This window comes from Astyanax mexicanus, chromosome 11, assembly GCF_023375975.1.
Source record: "Astyanax mexicanus isolate ESR-SI-001 chromosome 11, AstMex3_surface, whole genome shotgun sequence".
Taxonomy (NCBI): Eukaryota; Metazoa; Chordata; class Actinopteri; order Characiformes; family Acestrorhamphidae; genus Astyanax; species Astyanax mexicanus.
Window position 1 is genome coordinate 23,168,683 of NC_064418.1, and position 13,537 is coordinate 23,182,219.

A 13,537-nucleotide genomic window follows, 5' to 3' on the forward strand; every position below is an offset into this window, starting at 1 on the left:
AAGCACACATCTATAGAATTTGCAAAAAAGGTGCATTTGTACAAGGCATTTGCTGATGAAGAACCTTGATAGATCTGGTTTGTAGCCTTCATAATAGCATGCTATAAATTTCTTCTTAAGTCCTGTGGGGGAAAATCAACATTTATTCCATGTATTCCTGATTTACTTCATGTATTCATAATCAATTATACTGATTATTACTGTTAATCATTCAATATTCATCCTGTTAATCATTCAATCAGTATGTTATCATTGATTTTATGTGAACTGTGTATTCTCTGCTCCTGGGACATACAGGCTCAGATTTGAGGCCTAAAGAGATGAAAATTGAGTTCTGCCTGGAGACTAGCGGGTCATAGCAAATGGTGTTTTCTGATTCATGAATTATTCTCTCCTAAGGATTGGAAAATTAAGTTTGCCTGGAAACTGTCTTGTCAGAGTAAAAAAGAGTTTTCTGATTTGTGAATTATTCTCTCCTAAAAAAAGCTTATCTTCTGTTGTACGTGCAGTTTTCTGTTCCTCTTTTTATATCTGGTAGGGACCTGTTCCAAACAGATCACGTGGACATTACCTCATGTATGAACGAGGACTGTATAAAAATGCCCAGTCGACACAGAAAGGGGCTTTTTCCGACTTTCCTGACTACTCTCATTCTTCATCCATTGCTTTCGCTTTATTTTTGCTTTTTGCAACTTCAAAATAAAAACCTTCTCTTTTTGGCATCCCGGCTCGTTGACTGTCTTTGTCGATTTCCACGACAAATTGGCGTCCCTGCGGTGGGCTGCTCGTGCACCGGGACCTCTAGACCCTGCAAGAAAAGCGGAGGACGCTCTTGGGTTAAAAAAAAAAAAAAGAAACCCAACCTTAGAACCTCAACTGTTTTTTAGAGGAAAAGGCGTTTTCTCTGGGGGTCGAGGGGTGTCCGGGGCCGCTGCAGCCGCACCACGTGTGAGTATATTTTTATATCTTTCTTCGTCTGGTTTGAGCCCCCTGGCACACAGTCTGAGTTGTGTGAAGAGGTTAGAGGCAAAAAGAGGAACCTGTAAGTTTTTTGGTGCTGTGTGTTTGCCTCAATCCAAGATTTGGGGCATAGCCCAGAAAAACTGGTTCCTGGGGCCGGATAACCCGCCTTTGTATGACGATATTTAAAGGTTAAAGATTTTTTCCCCTGGTTTTTTGTGAGAAAACGGAGGGCACAGTCTGACGGGGCTGTGAGCACATAGGAAGAGCGATAGAGTCGCGAACCTGCTGGTGAAAAAATGGATCGATCCCTCATCTGTGTGTTGAGAGCGGGGGGTTTCGGGCCAGAGGGGAAACTTTGTTAAAGTACATTTTTCTAAGGGGAAATGAACGGGGATGCCGAAAGACAAGTGTCTTATAAATTTTTTTGCTATCTAAATTTTTTTGGCTTTGCTCCGCACCGCTTCCGTTCTTTTCTCACTTCTAATTTTTTCTGTCTGGTTTTTATCCTCTCGTCTTTTCCTGTTTAGAGTGAGTGAAACAGAAGTGTGTGCGACAGTGCGACTGACAGAGAGGAAAAGAAAAGGGTGTACGAGTGTCTGTTAAAGGGATTAAAAGTGTACCTGTGAGTGTGAAAGTGTGCGGGTCCAGTTTTCCTGAGAGAGAAACAGAAAATGTGTATCTTGTGTTGGCGGAGAGAAAGAATGTGTGTGTGGCAGTGAGTGAGAAAGTGTATGGCAGCGAATTAAAGAGTGTGTGTAAGGCAGGGTGAGTGAAACTGTGCGAGAGCGGGGCTGATTGAGTGTACGAAGTCGTGAGTGACAACGAAATAGGAAATGGATGAGTCCCACTGCAGGGGAGGAGTCCAAGGTGAAGTAGTTGGAGTTGGTCCAGCCCATTGGGTTTTAGACTGAGAGGTTGATTTTTAATTGTGAATTAACGCTTGTGAGATATCATAGAAAATAGAACATAAGTTCAGTAGGGAAATAGAATAATACACAGTGAAAACAGGGGAAAAAGGCTTTTGTATGGGTAGATATATATATATATACATATAAGAAAATATAAGGATATAAAAAACCCTAACTATACAAGGTGAAGATCTATCTGTAAACGGAGCAGTGCAGTAGATGTTACTAATGGTCATAAATAATTAAATAATTAACAGAGTAAAGTGCAATGACATCTATTATGACAGTGACTAATGTGAAATAGAAATATAATATAATATACATATGCATACGCTATAAGACAGTTCTAAAATTAAAATGTGAAAATGTGGATACCCAATCATGAGTACAGTGTACTTTAACGTAAGCAAGGTTGGGAAAAATGTTAATATAAATAATTAAGTTGTTGAATAATGTCGGAGAGGTATGTGACGGGATAGAATTTATAGAATTTAATAAAGGGATTATGGGGTTGGTTAGCAAAACAAATTAAAAATAAAAGTAACTGGAAATTCCAAAATATACTATGCCATGCAGTACTGCTGTGTAAGATGTCCTCAGAGCAGGACAAATAAACATGGTTTCTTGTTTGATTGTTAAATAAATAAGTTTAATAAATAGAAAATGCTACATAGTGAATAGTGAATGAATTAATGAGTGAGCCATTCCAAACACAGCTTTTTATCAGGTGATTTAGTCAATTATCTTACTATTCGTTTCTCATTCAGACTGATCTCAGTTCAGTCCTAGCTGAATGAGACTTATATAAGACGGATGTAATATCTAATTTCTCTATGTTACATTTTGATCCTCATAAGAGGGATAGTTGATTTCAGAAACCAATGAGAAAAGACCTTATTTATTTGAAAATGAAGGTCTTTCTCATTTTAAATAAGGGGAAATAAAATGTGTTTGAAAATGCAGCTCTCTGTTTTGCTTTACAGTATTAAATTAGACTAGAAAGAGATCTGGAAAACGGCATAGATTTAGTTTTCATGCTTATACAATGCCACCTATAAAACAAATGCATAATTTTCTGGCTGTAGCATGAACAAAATCAGCTAAGCAATATAAAATTGTTTCATCTGCATAATGGTAAAGTTTGCAATCTGAAGAAGCAGAGCCAGTAATATAATTTATATATATATATTAAATAAAACTGGACCAAACTTTAACCTTGTGGTACATCTGTGAGATACAGATGCCAAATCTGAATAATTATTCATTGACATGCACTCTTTTGGGTCTATTCCAGAGCAGTGTTATCAAAGCAAATAATTTAAGCTAAATTCAGTGGGAGAGAAAGGGTGATACTGATGGTAATAAGGAAAATCTGTATACAATAATAACAAATAATAAACCATGGGTACTCTGGTGCCTTGCACAGGCTTTCACGGCGAACACCAGAGTGTGAGTTTGTGACAGTGTGACATACCTGGGTTTGTGCTCCCTGCAGAAACACTACAGCACTGAATGTTGATGAAACAGTGCTGCTACGCTGTGTGTGGTTCAGTGGGCTAGGCTGGTTAGCCAAAGACGGGTAAGATCCCAACATATTACACAGGGACAACCTAAGACAGGCACAGTCTCGATCTGACCACCACATGCATGTTAACAGAAAACGGAGAAAACATCGTGGAAGGGAAGCGCAGCCCAGGGGGGAGTGAGTGGATGAATGACGTGATGGGGTGTGTGTTCAGTGGAGGCCTGGGCAGGGTAGACCAGCCCAAATGGACAGTAAAGAGGGTGAAGCAATTTTGTGTTAAGTTCTCTGAAACAGAAATTCTGTTTCAGAAAAAGGGGGGAGGTAAATAGATGATCATTATTGCCACCATTATTTGCCCAATAATTATTTTATAGATATAGAGCATTTTTTTAACTTTTAGCTTGTTTATCTTTTTAAAGTTTGGTTTTAAAACAACCTCTATGCAGATGAGCAATTACTTTCAGCAATATTGTAACAGTCTTAACTTTAAGACACACCCAATCCTAATTTAAAAAGAAGAAATAAGAAACTTAGAAATCACAAAATTGAACTTTCACTATTCAACATGTGAGCCACTTTTTGAGCAAGGGAAACAGTAAGTGGGATTTGATAAATTGTTTAAGGAAATATATGTATTGTTGATAATTGTGAAAAGCAATCTGCTTGGCATTGTATATGCATAAATACATATTGAAAATATTGAAAAGTAAATGTAAAGCATTGTTCGGGTTTACTTGCTATAATAACATGGACAAAGCAAAGCATAACATCTGTGTTTATTAATATTGATAATATTATTGTCTGTAATGGAACGATTGATACAGAGAAAAATAATCACGTTCCACTTATCCCAATTCTTAAAGCACTAAATAAAATCAACTAAATCTAGAAATCAAGGCTTTATAAAAATCTTGGGAACTGAATAAAGTCAGAATCATAATTTCTTAATAAATAGCACACCGCAGAAAATTAAAGTGGCAGGTAAAATAATACAGCCACAAGCGGTGAGGCAAAAGTTAAAGCAAGAGTAACCCAAGAAAGCCCAGTACATCAACATGGACCCATTCCTGAGACAAAAGCCACATTATGTGTAGTTTGTGCAGAGTGTAAAACTTTGGGCCCTGATATTCTATCAATCAGTGTGGAGATAAATCGGAGAATAGAGCAGCTGATCATTAAAACTTTGCATGGAGCAATGATAATAAACATGATTCAGATATATTTCCATATGTTTGTTCCTTATTTATTATCTATGTAGTACTATCAATACAATATAAGAGGATATGCAGGAAGCATTCAGTGGTAGGTTTAACAGCAGGTGCGTTTAAAGCAGCAGCTTTGGGCTGTGAAGCAGTAAAATATGGTCTGTACAATGATGGTGCAGAATTGAGGTGTGTGATCTTTAGCTTGGTTAGTGTTTGTGAGAGTGGAAGTAGAAGTGTTTGTGCATTGTGTGCATTTGTGTGTGCATGAGACATAGTGTGTGTCTAGTGGTAAACTAGGTGTTTGTAAAAGCTAATTTGGCTATAAGAGATTAGTTATAGCCATGGGGAAGCAGTTACACTGAAAGGGAAAGGGATGTGAACAAAAGTAAGGTAAAAGCCAGTAATTAATGGTGTTGATAATTAAATGTTGCAATTTAAAATTTGAAAATGACTAAATGTTAGGGATTTAAAGCACTTTTGACAAGTAAAGATCATGATTGAGTATAACTGAAAATCAGGGCAACTGAAGAAGGTAAGAAAACAAAATTGGGCTGAAATCTGTGCACAGACAAAATTTAAATATGAAATAATTAACTTCCAAGGGAAATTAGAGCTCAAGTTAAGTGTGATAAATGTATTTTAACCATGTATTTTAACTTGCAGGAAGGAGACACGGAGGACCCCTTAAAAGACTTCCAAAATGAATAGAGAACCTTAAACATGATTATAACGAATCGAAAGTCTTGTTTCAGATCTGTTTACACAGGGGGAGAAGGAGAACGTGGTGCAAAGGTGGACCAGTCCAGACACAGAGTGAGGGCTCCTCCGCCATTGCGCACGAAAGGGGAACGAGCATGGCTGGATTGAGCCTTTCCAGGTGACTGAGAGAACAACGTACGCAGATCAACTGATAGGCGAGGGTTCTACAGCTGTACAACAACAGAGATCGCTCACAGAGCAAGCGGGAGGAGACGAGAGAGCAGCAGCTAAAAAGTCTGACCCTCAGCAGGCCGCAGCAGGAAGGAGGGGCAGCTGAAATTGCCCACAGCAGCAGACAGCACACAGCAGTGTGTGACGAGGAGAGGAAGTGAGGAAGTAACTGATTGAGCAACGTTTCGTTTGCGTCAAAGTACACTACATACAGAGACTCTTAAACACATCTCATTAAAAACACACATAGTCTTATCACACACCAACTCATACTTTTCATTCACTGATATTGCAAACATCAAAAACCAGAATAAAGCTCTTCGTACGTGGGGCTGAGGCAGTTTACCTTCAGAACCCTGAATTCCGAGAAAAAGATTTTCATGTATTTTTTCCTTGTTGCTCTGGGAGCAGGACAACAGCAGGACATTGTGCATTTGACCATCACAGATATCATTGTAATCAGCATTTATGTGTTGAAAATTATTATTATTATTATTTTTTTTTTTTCTTATTGTTTAATCAAAATGAAAATTTTTGATTAAAAGGGGGGAAATGTGGGGGAAAATCAACATTTATTCCATGTATTCCTGATTTACTTCATGTATTCATAATCAATTATACTGATTATTACTGTTAATCATTCAATATTCATCCTGTTAATCATTCAATCAGTATGTTATCATTGATTTTATGTGAACTGTGTATTCTCTGCTCCTGGGACATACAGGCTCAGATTTGAGGCCTAAAGAGATGAAAATTGAGTTCTGCCTGGAGACTAGCGGGTCATAGCAAATGGTGTTTTCTGATTCATGAATTATTCTCTCCTAAGGATTGGAAAATTAAGTTTGCCTGGAAACTGTCTTGTCAGAGTAAAAAAGAGTTTTCTGATTTGTGAATTATTCTCTCCTAAAAAAAGCTTATCTTCTGTTGTACGTGCAGTTTTCTGTTCCTCTTTTTATATCTGGTAGGGACCTGTTCCAAACAGATCACGTGGACATTACCTCATGTATGAACGAGGACTGTATAAAAATGCCCAGTCGACACAGAAAGGGGCTTTTTCCGACTTTCCTGACTACTCTCATTCTTCATCCATTGCTTTCGCTTTATTTTTGCTTTTTGCAACTTCAAAATAAAAACCTTCTCTTTTTGGCATCCCGGCTCGTTGACTGTCTTTGTCGATTTCCACGACAGTCCTTTTGAGAGTCAACTCTGCTGTGAGTTCTCAAACTATATGTCCCCAGTCTACGTGGCACAATGTCCAAGTGGCTTGGCATTGGTCTTGTGAACAGAAGAATGTGGGTTTGATCCACGTTCATGCAGTTTTGTTCATGCAAGACAACAAGCAAAAAAGCTTAATTAAAGCTTTCCATACTTGTTCCTCAAAAACCTCCTTGCTCAGTGCATTGATTGATTGCGGGTGCTATGTTGTATCTACTAAGTGACAGGACATTGCTTGCTGTCTGGCATGGTGGCCAAGTGGTAAGGCGTCGGTCTCGTAAACCGAAGATCACGGGTTCGACCCCCGTCCGTGCCTGAAGGGGTGTTGTGTCTTTCTGTTGAAAATGTTTGGCTTGCTTTAGCATGCTCTTTCAAACATATCTCTGAGACTGTAGGTTGTCCTAAAAGCATGGAAACAATGCAGCAGTTTAAGGATGCTGCTTTTGCAAGTCTCCAGAGTTTTGTTATCAGGATGACACCATACAAAGTGATTAACTTTGTGAGGGGATGTAGCTCAGTGGTAGAGCGCATGCTTCGCATGTATGAGGTCCTGGGTTCAATCCCCAGCATCTCCATTTCTGCTGTTTTGCAACTTGAAAGTAGGCATAAATTTGCACAATAAAATCGGCATTTGTACAAGGCATTTGCTGATGAAGTAGTTTGATAAATTTGATTTCTTATAGGCTTCATAATTGCATGCTATAGAGTTCTACTCAACTGCCTTTCGCAGACAACTCTGCCCTGTGCTCTCAAGTCCATAAAGCACACATCTATAGAATTTGCAAAAAAGGTGCATTTGTACAAGGCATTTTTGCTGATGAAGAACCTTGATAGATCTGGTTTGTAGCCTTCATAAAGGCATGCTATAGATTTCTGCTGAAGTCCTTTTCAGATTCAACTCTGCTGTGAGTTCTCAAACTATATGTCCCCAGTCTACGTGGCACAATGGCCAAGTGCCCTTTGCTGAACGTAGGTCTCTTAAGAGAGGGACTAGACATAGGGGGCACCCGGATTTGAACCGGGGACCTCTTGCTATGCAGTCAAATGCTCTCCCACTGATCGTAAAAGTAATATCTATTAAATGAACTGAAATGTATGGATTGTGCGGTGTGAAACCAAATCTTAACCAAAGTACCTAAATATATACTGGTAGGCAAAACTCACTGCTAAACACAAAGCAGCCTTAAGAGAGGAAATGGACATATTGGTCATGCGGATTTGAACCGGGGACCTCTTGATCTGTAGTCAAACTCCCTACCACTGAGCTATGCCCCCTTCAATACAACCTCCCTTAAAATATATGGATCCTACATTGATCTTAGTCAGATAAAAAATAGCCCTTAAGCAAGGGATTGGACAAAAGGGGCACCCGGATCTGAACTATACTCCCTTGAAGGTAATATCTATTAAAATGGACTAAAATGCATGGATTCTACTATGTGAAAGCAAATCTTAGCCAAAGTACCCTAAAAGGTAGCCAATACCCATTGCTGAATATAGCACCCTTAAGAGATGGACTGGACATAAGGGGAACCCTATGAACTGAAATGCATGGATTCTACTTTGTGAAAGCAAATCTTAGCCAAAGCAACCTATACCCATTCCTGAACATAGCACCTTTTTATGAGAAGCACTGGGCATAGGGGGCACCCAGATTTGAAGCGAGGACCTCTTGATCTGCAGTCAAATGCTGTACCACTGAGCTATACTCCTTTCGATATACACCGGCTTAAAATGTATGGATTCTACCTTGTAACAACAAATCTTAGCCAGATTACACAAATGTAAACTGGTAGCCAACAGGCATTGCTAAAAGTACAGCCTTTAAGCAAGGGACTGGATACAGGGGGCACCCGGATTTGAACCGGGGACCTCTTGAGCTGCAGTCAAATGCTCTACCACTGAGCTATACCCTCGGAACATAGTAAGTACTAAAATGAACTGAAATGCATGGATCCTACTTTGTAAAACCAAATCTTAGCCTAAGTACCCGTTGCTGAACTTAGCACCCTTAAGAGAGGGACTGGACATAGGGGGCACCCAGATTTGAACTGGGGACCTCTTGATCTGCAGTCAAATGCTCTACCACTGAGCTATACCCCCTTCAATGCAACCCACCTTAAGCAAGGGACTTGACAAAAGGGGCACCTGGATCTGAACTAAACTCCTTTAAAGGTAATATCTATTAAAATGGAGTGAAATGCATGGATTCTACTTTGTAAAACCAAATCTTAGCCAAAGAACCCATTGCTGAACAGAGCATCCTTCAGAGAGGCAATAGACATACGGGGCACCCGGATTTTAAGGTTTAATGTGGTGATATAGCTCAGTGGTAGAGCGCATGCTTTGCGTGTATGAGGTCCTGGGTTCAATCCCCAGTATCTCCATTGCTGCTGTTTCATGCATTGAAGTTAAACATGAAGCACACATCTATAGAATTTGCAAAAACAGCGCATTTGTACAAGGCATTTGCTGAATAAAGAACCTTGATAGATCTGGTTTGTAGCCTTCATAATGGCATGCTATAGCTTTCTTCTTAAGTCCTTTTGAGAGTCAAGTCTGCTGTGAGTTCTCAAACTATATGTCCCCACTCTACATGGCACAATGTCCAAGTGGCTTGGCGTTGGTCTTGTAACCAGAAGAACATGGGTTTTATCCACTTTCATGCATTTTTGTTCATGCAAGACAACAAGCAAAGAAGCTTAATTAAAGGTCTCCATACTTGTTCCTCAGGAACCTCCTTCCTCGGTGCATTGCCTGATTGCGGGTGCTATGTTGTATCTACTAAATGACAGGACATTGCTTGTTGTCTGGCATTGTGGCCAAATGGCAAGGTGTCGATCTCGTAAACCGACGATCACAGCCTTGATCCCTTTCCGTGCCTGAAGGGCTGTTGTGTCTTTCTGTTGAAAATTTCTGGCTTGCTTTAGCATGCTCTTTCAAACATATCTCTGAGACTGTAGGTTGCCCTAAAAGCATGGAAACAATGCAGCATCTTAAGGATGCTGTCTTTGGAAGTCTGCAGAGTTTTGTTGCCAGGATGACAGTGTACACATACGCGACTTTTGTGAGGGGATGTAGCTCAGTGGTAGAGCGCATGCTTTGCATGTATGAGGTCCTGGGTTCAATCCCCAGCATCTCCATTTCTGCTGTTTTGCAACTTGAAAGTAAACATAAAGCCCATGTCTCTGGAAATTGCACAATAAAATCGGCATGTGTACAAGGCATTTGCTGATGAAGTAGCTTTATAAATCTCATTTCTTATAGGCTTCATAATTGCATGCTATAGATTTCTACTCAACTGCCTTTCACAGACAACTCTGCCCTGTGTTCTCAAGCCCACACTTATATTGTAGAAGTGGCGCAATTGCCAAGTTGCCTGGCGTTGGTCTTGTGAACTGAAGCTCACAGGTTTGATCTCTGTTTGTCCCTATTTGTTGATGCAAGAAAAAAGTAAAGTGGTTTAATTGCAGTTTACCATACTTGTTGCTCAAAACCTTCCTACCTCACTGCATGTTTTAATTGAGGGTGCTCTAATGTCTGTGTTACCTTCTGGTTTTCTGCTTTTTAGTTGGACCTCTGTCCAATTCAACATCTGTCTGTTCTTCTTTGCTTTGGTATGCTCTTTCCAATGTATTTGTGACATTGTCGGTTGTTCTAAAAGCATGGGAAAATGCAACAGCTTAACATTAGTCTTTTGCAAGTCTGTACATTTGTCTTGCAATGATAACAGTACACCAATGGCATTGGTTCTTGTCGGGGTGTAGCTCAGTGGTAGATCGCCAGTTCAATCCCCAGTATCTGCTTTGCTGCCGTTTTGCACCTTGAAATAAAACATGAAGCACACATCTATAGAATTTGCAAAAAAGGTGCATTTGTACAAGGCATTTGCTGATGAAGAACCTTGATAGATCTGGTTTGTAGCCTTCATAATAGCATGCTATAGATTTCTTCTTAAGTCCTTTTGAGAGTCAACTCTGCTTTGAGTTCTCAAACTATATGTCCCCAGTCTACGTGGCACAATGTCCAAGTGGCTTGGCATTGGTCTTGTGAACAGAAGAATGTGGGTTTGATCCACGTTCATGCAGTTTTGTTCATGCAAGACAACAAGCAAAGAAGCTTAATTAAAGCTTTCCATACTTGTTCCTCAAAAACCTCCTTGCTCAGTGCATTGATTGATTGCGGGTGCTATGTTGTATCTACTAAGTGACAGGACATTGCTTGCTGTCTGGCATGGTGGCCAAGTGGTAAGGCGTCGGTCTCGTAAACCGAAGATCACGGGTTCGACCCCCGTCCGTGCCTGAAGGGGTGTTGTGTCTTTCTGTTGAAAATGTTTGGCTTGCTTTAGCATGCTCTTTCAAACATATCTCTGAGACTGTAGGTTGTCCTAAAAGCATGGAAACAATGCAGCAGTTTAAGGATGCTGCTTTTGCAAGTCTCCAGAGTTTTGTTATCAGGATGACACCATACAAAGCAATTAACTTTGTGAGGGGATGTAGCTCAGTGGTAGAGCGCATGCTTCGCATGTATGAGGTCCTGGGTTCAATCCCCAGCATCTCCATTTCTGCTGTTTTGCAACTTGAAAGTAGGCATAAATTTGCACAATAAAATCGGCATTTGTACAAGGCATTTGCTGATGAAGTAGTTTGATAAATTTGATTTCTTATAGGCTTCATAATTGCATGCTATAGAGTTCTACTCAACTGCCTTTCGCAGACAACTCTGCCCTGTGCTCTCAAGTCCATAAAGCACACATCTATAGAATTTGCAAAAAAGGTGCATTTGTACAAGGCATTTTTGCTGATGAAGAACCTTGATAGATCTGGTTTGTAGCCTTCATAAAGGCATGCTATAGATTTCTGCTGAAGTCCTTTTCAGATTCAACTCTGCTGTGAGTTCTCAAACTATATGTCCCCAGTCTAAGTGGCACAATGGCCAAGTGCCCTTTGCTGAACGTAGGTCTCTTAAGAGAGGGACTAGACATAGGGGGCACCCGGATTTGAACCGGGGACCTCTTGCTATGCAGTCAAATGCTCTCCCACTGATCGTAAAAGTAATATCTATTAAATGAACTGAAATGTATGGATTGTGCGGTGTGAAACCAAATCTTAACCAAAGTACCTAAATATATACTGGTAGGCAAAACTCTCTGCTAAACACAAAGCAGCCTTAAGAGAGGAAATGGACATATTGGTCATGCGGATTTGAACCGGGGACCTCTTGATCTGTAGTCAAACTCCCTACCACTGAGCTATGCCCCCTTCAATACAACCTCCCTTAAAATATATGGATCCTACATTGATCTTAGTCAGATAAAAAATAGCCCTTAAGCAAGGGATTGGACAAAAGGGGCACCCGGATCTGAACTATACTCCCTTGAAGGTAATATCTATTAAAATGGACTAAAATGCATGGATTCTACTATGTGAAAGCAAATCTTAACCAAAGTACCCTAAAAGGTAGCCAATACCCATTGCTGAATATAGCACCCTTAAGAGATGGACTGGACATAAGGGGAACCCTATGAACTGAAATGCATGGATTCTACTTTGTGAAAGCAAATCTTAGCCAAAGCAACCTATACCCATTCCTGAACATAGCACCTTTTTATGAGAAGCACTGGGCATAGGGGGCACCCAGATTTGAAGCGAGGACCTCTTGATCTGCAGTCAAATGCTGTACCACTGAGCTATACTCCTTTCGATATACACCGGCTTAAAATGTATGGATTCTACCTTGTAACAACAAATCTTAGCCAGATTACACAAATGTAAACTGGTAGCCAACAGGCATTGCTAAAAGTACAGCCTTTAAGCAATGGACTGGATACAGGGGGCACCCGGATTTGAACCGGGGACCTCTTGATCTGCAGTCAAATGCTCTACCACTGAGCTATACCCCCTGGAACATAGTAAGTACTAAAATGAACTGAAATGCATGGATCCTACTTTGTAAAAGCAAATCTTAGCATAAGTACCCATTGCTGAACTTAGCACCCTTAAGAGAGGGACTGGACATAGGGGGCACCCAGATTTGAACTGGGGACCTCTTGATCTGCAGTCAAATGCTCTACCACTGAGCTATACCCCCTTCAATGCAACCCACCTTAAGCAAGGGACTTGACAAAAGGGGCACCTGGATCTGAACTAAACTCCTTTAAAGGTAATATCTATTAAAATGGAGTGAAATGCATGGATTCTACTTTGTAAAACCAAATCTTAGCCAAAGAACCCATTGCTGAACAGAGCATCCTTCAGAGAGGCAATAGACATACGGGGCACCCGGATTTTAAGGTTTAATGTGGTGATGTAGCTCAGTGGTAGAGCGCATGCTGGGTTCAGTCCCCAGTATCTCCATTGCTGCTGTTTCATGCATTGAAGTTAAACATGAAGCACACATCTATAGAATTTGCAAAAACGGCGCATTTGTACAAGGCATTTGCTGAATAAAGAACCTTGATAGATCTGGTTTGTAGCCTTCATAATGGCATGCTATAGATTTCTTCTTAAGTCCTTTTGAGAGTCAAGTCTGCTGTGAGTTCTCAAACTATATGTCCCCACTCTACATGGCACAATGTCCAAGTGGCTTGGCGTTGGTCTTGTAACCAGAAGAACGTGGGTTTTATCCACTTTCATGCATTTTTCTTCATGCAAGACAACAAGCAAAGAAGCTTAATTAAAGGTCTCCATACTTGTTCCTCAGGAACCTCCTTCCTCGGTGCATTGCCTGATTGTGGGTGCTATGTTGTATCTACTAAATGACAGGACATTGCTTGTTGTCTGGCATTG

At 40.3% G+C, this 13,537-nt stretch overlaps 10 non-coding genes across 10 annotated transcripts; 6 read left to right on the forward strand and 4 right to left on the reverse strand.

Annotated features, from left to right (window-relative positions):
• Window positions 1-6,993: 6,993 nt before the first annotated feature.
• On the forward strand, window positions 6,994-7,065 carry trnat-cgu (transfer RNA threonine (anticodon CGU)). The gene has a single exon. It is a non-coding gene; the product is annotated as a tRNA-Thr (tRNA).
• Window positions 7,066-7,252: 187 nt separating this feature from the next.
• On the forward strand, window positions 7,253-7,324 carry trnaa-cgc (transfer RNA alanine (anticodon CGC)). Its single transcript has one exon. It is a non-coding gene; the product is annotated as a tRNA-Ala (tRNA).
• Window positions 7,325-8,593: 1,269 nt separating this feature from the next.
• trnac-gca (transfer RNA cysteine (anticodon GCA)) lies at window positions 8,594-8,665 on the reverse strand. Its single transcript has one exon. It is a non-coding gene; the product is annotated as a tRNA-Cys (tRNA).
• Window positions 8,666-8,780: 115 nt separating this feature from the next.
• On the reverse strand, window positions 8,781-8,852 carry trnac-gca (transfer RNA cysteine (anticodon GCA)). Its single transcript has one exon. It is a non-coding gene; the product is annotated as a tRNA-Cys (tRNA).
• Window positions 8,853-9,064: 212 nt separating this feature from the next.
• trnaa-ugc (transfer RNA alanine (anticodon UGC)) lies at window positions 9,065-9,136 on the forward strand. The gene has a single exon. It is a non-coding gene; the product is annotated as a tRNA-Ala (tRNA).
• A 684-nt stretch (window positions 9,137-9,820) lies between these two features.
• On the forward strand, window positions 9,821-9,892 carry trnaa-ugc (transfer RNA alanine (anticodon UGC)). Its single transcript has one exon. It is a non-coding gene; the product is annotated as a tRNA-Ala (tRNA).
• Window positions 9,893-10,979: 1,087 nt separating this feature from the next.
• Window positions 10,980-11,051, forward strand: trnat-cgu (transfer RNA threonine (anticodon CGU)). Its single transcript has one exon. It is a non-coding gene; the product is annotated as a tRNA-Thr (tRNA).
• Window positions 11,052-11,238: 187 nt separating this feature from the next.
• On the forward strand, window positions 11,239-11,310 carry trnaa-cgc (transfer RNA alanine (anticodon CGC)). Its single transcript has one exon. It is a non-coding gene; the product is annotated as a tRNA-Ala (tRNA).
• Window positions 11,311-12,579: 1,269 nt separating this feature from the next.
• Window positions 12,580-12,651, reverse strand: trnac-gca (transfer RNA cysteine (anticodon GCA)). The gene has a single exon. It is a non-coding gene; the product is annotated as a tRNA-Cys (tRNA).
• A 116-nt stretch (window positions 12,652-12,767) lies between these two features.
• trnac-gca (transfer RNA cysteine (anticodon GCA)) lies at window positions 12,768-12,839 on the reverse strand. Its single transcript has one exon. It is a non-coding gene; the product is annotated as a tRNA-Cys (tRNA).
• Between the last annotated feature and the right edge of the window lie 698 nt (window positions 12,840-13,537).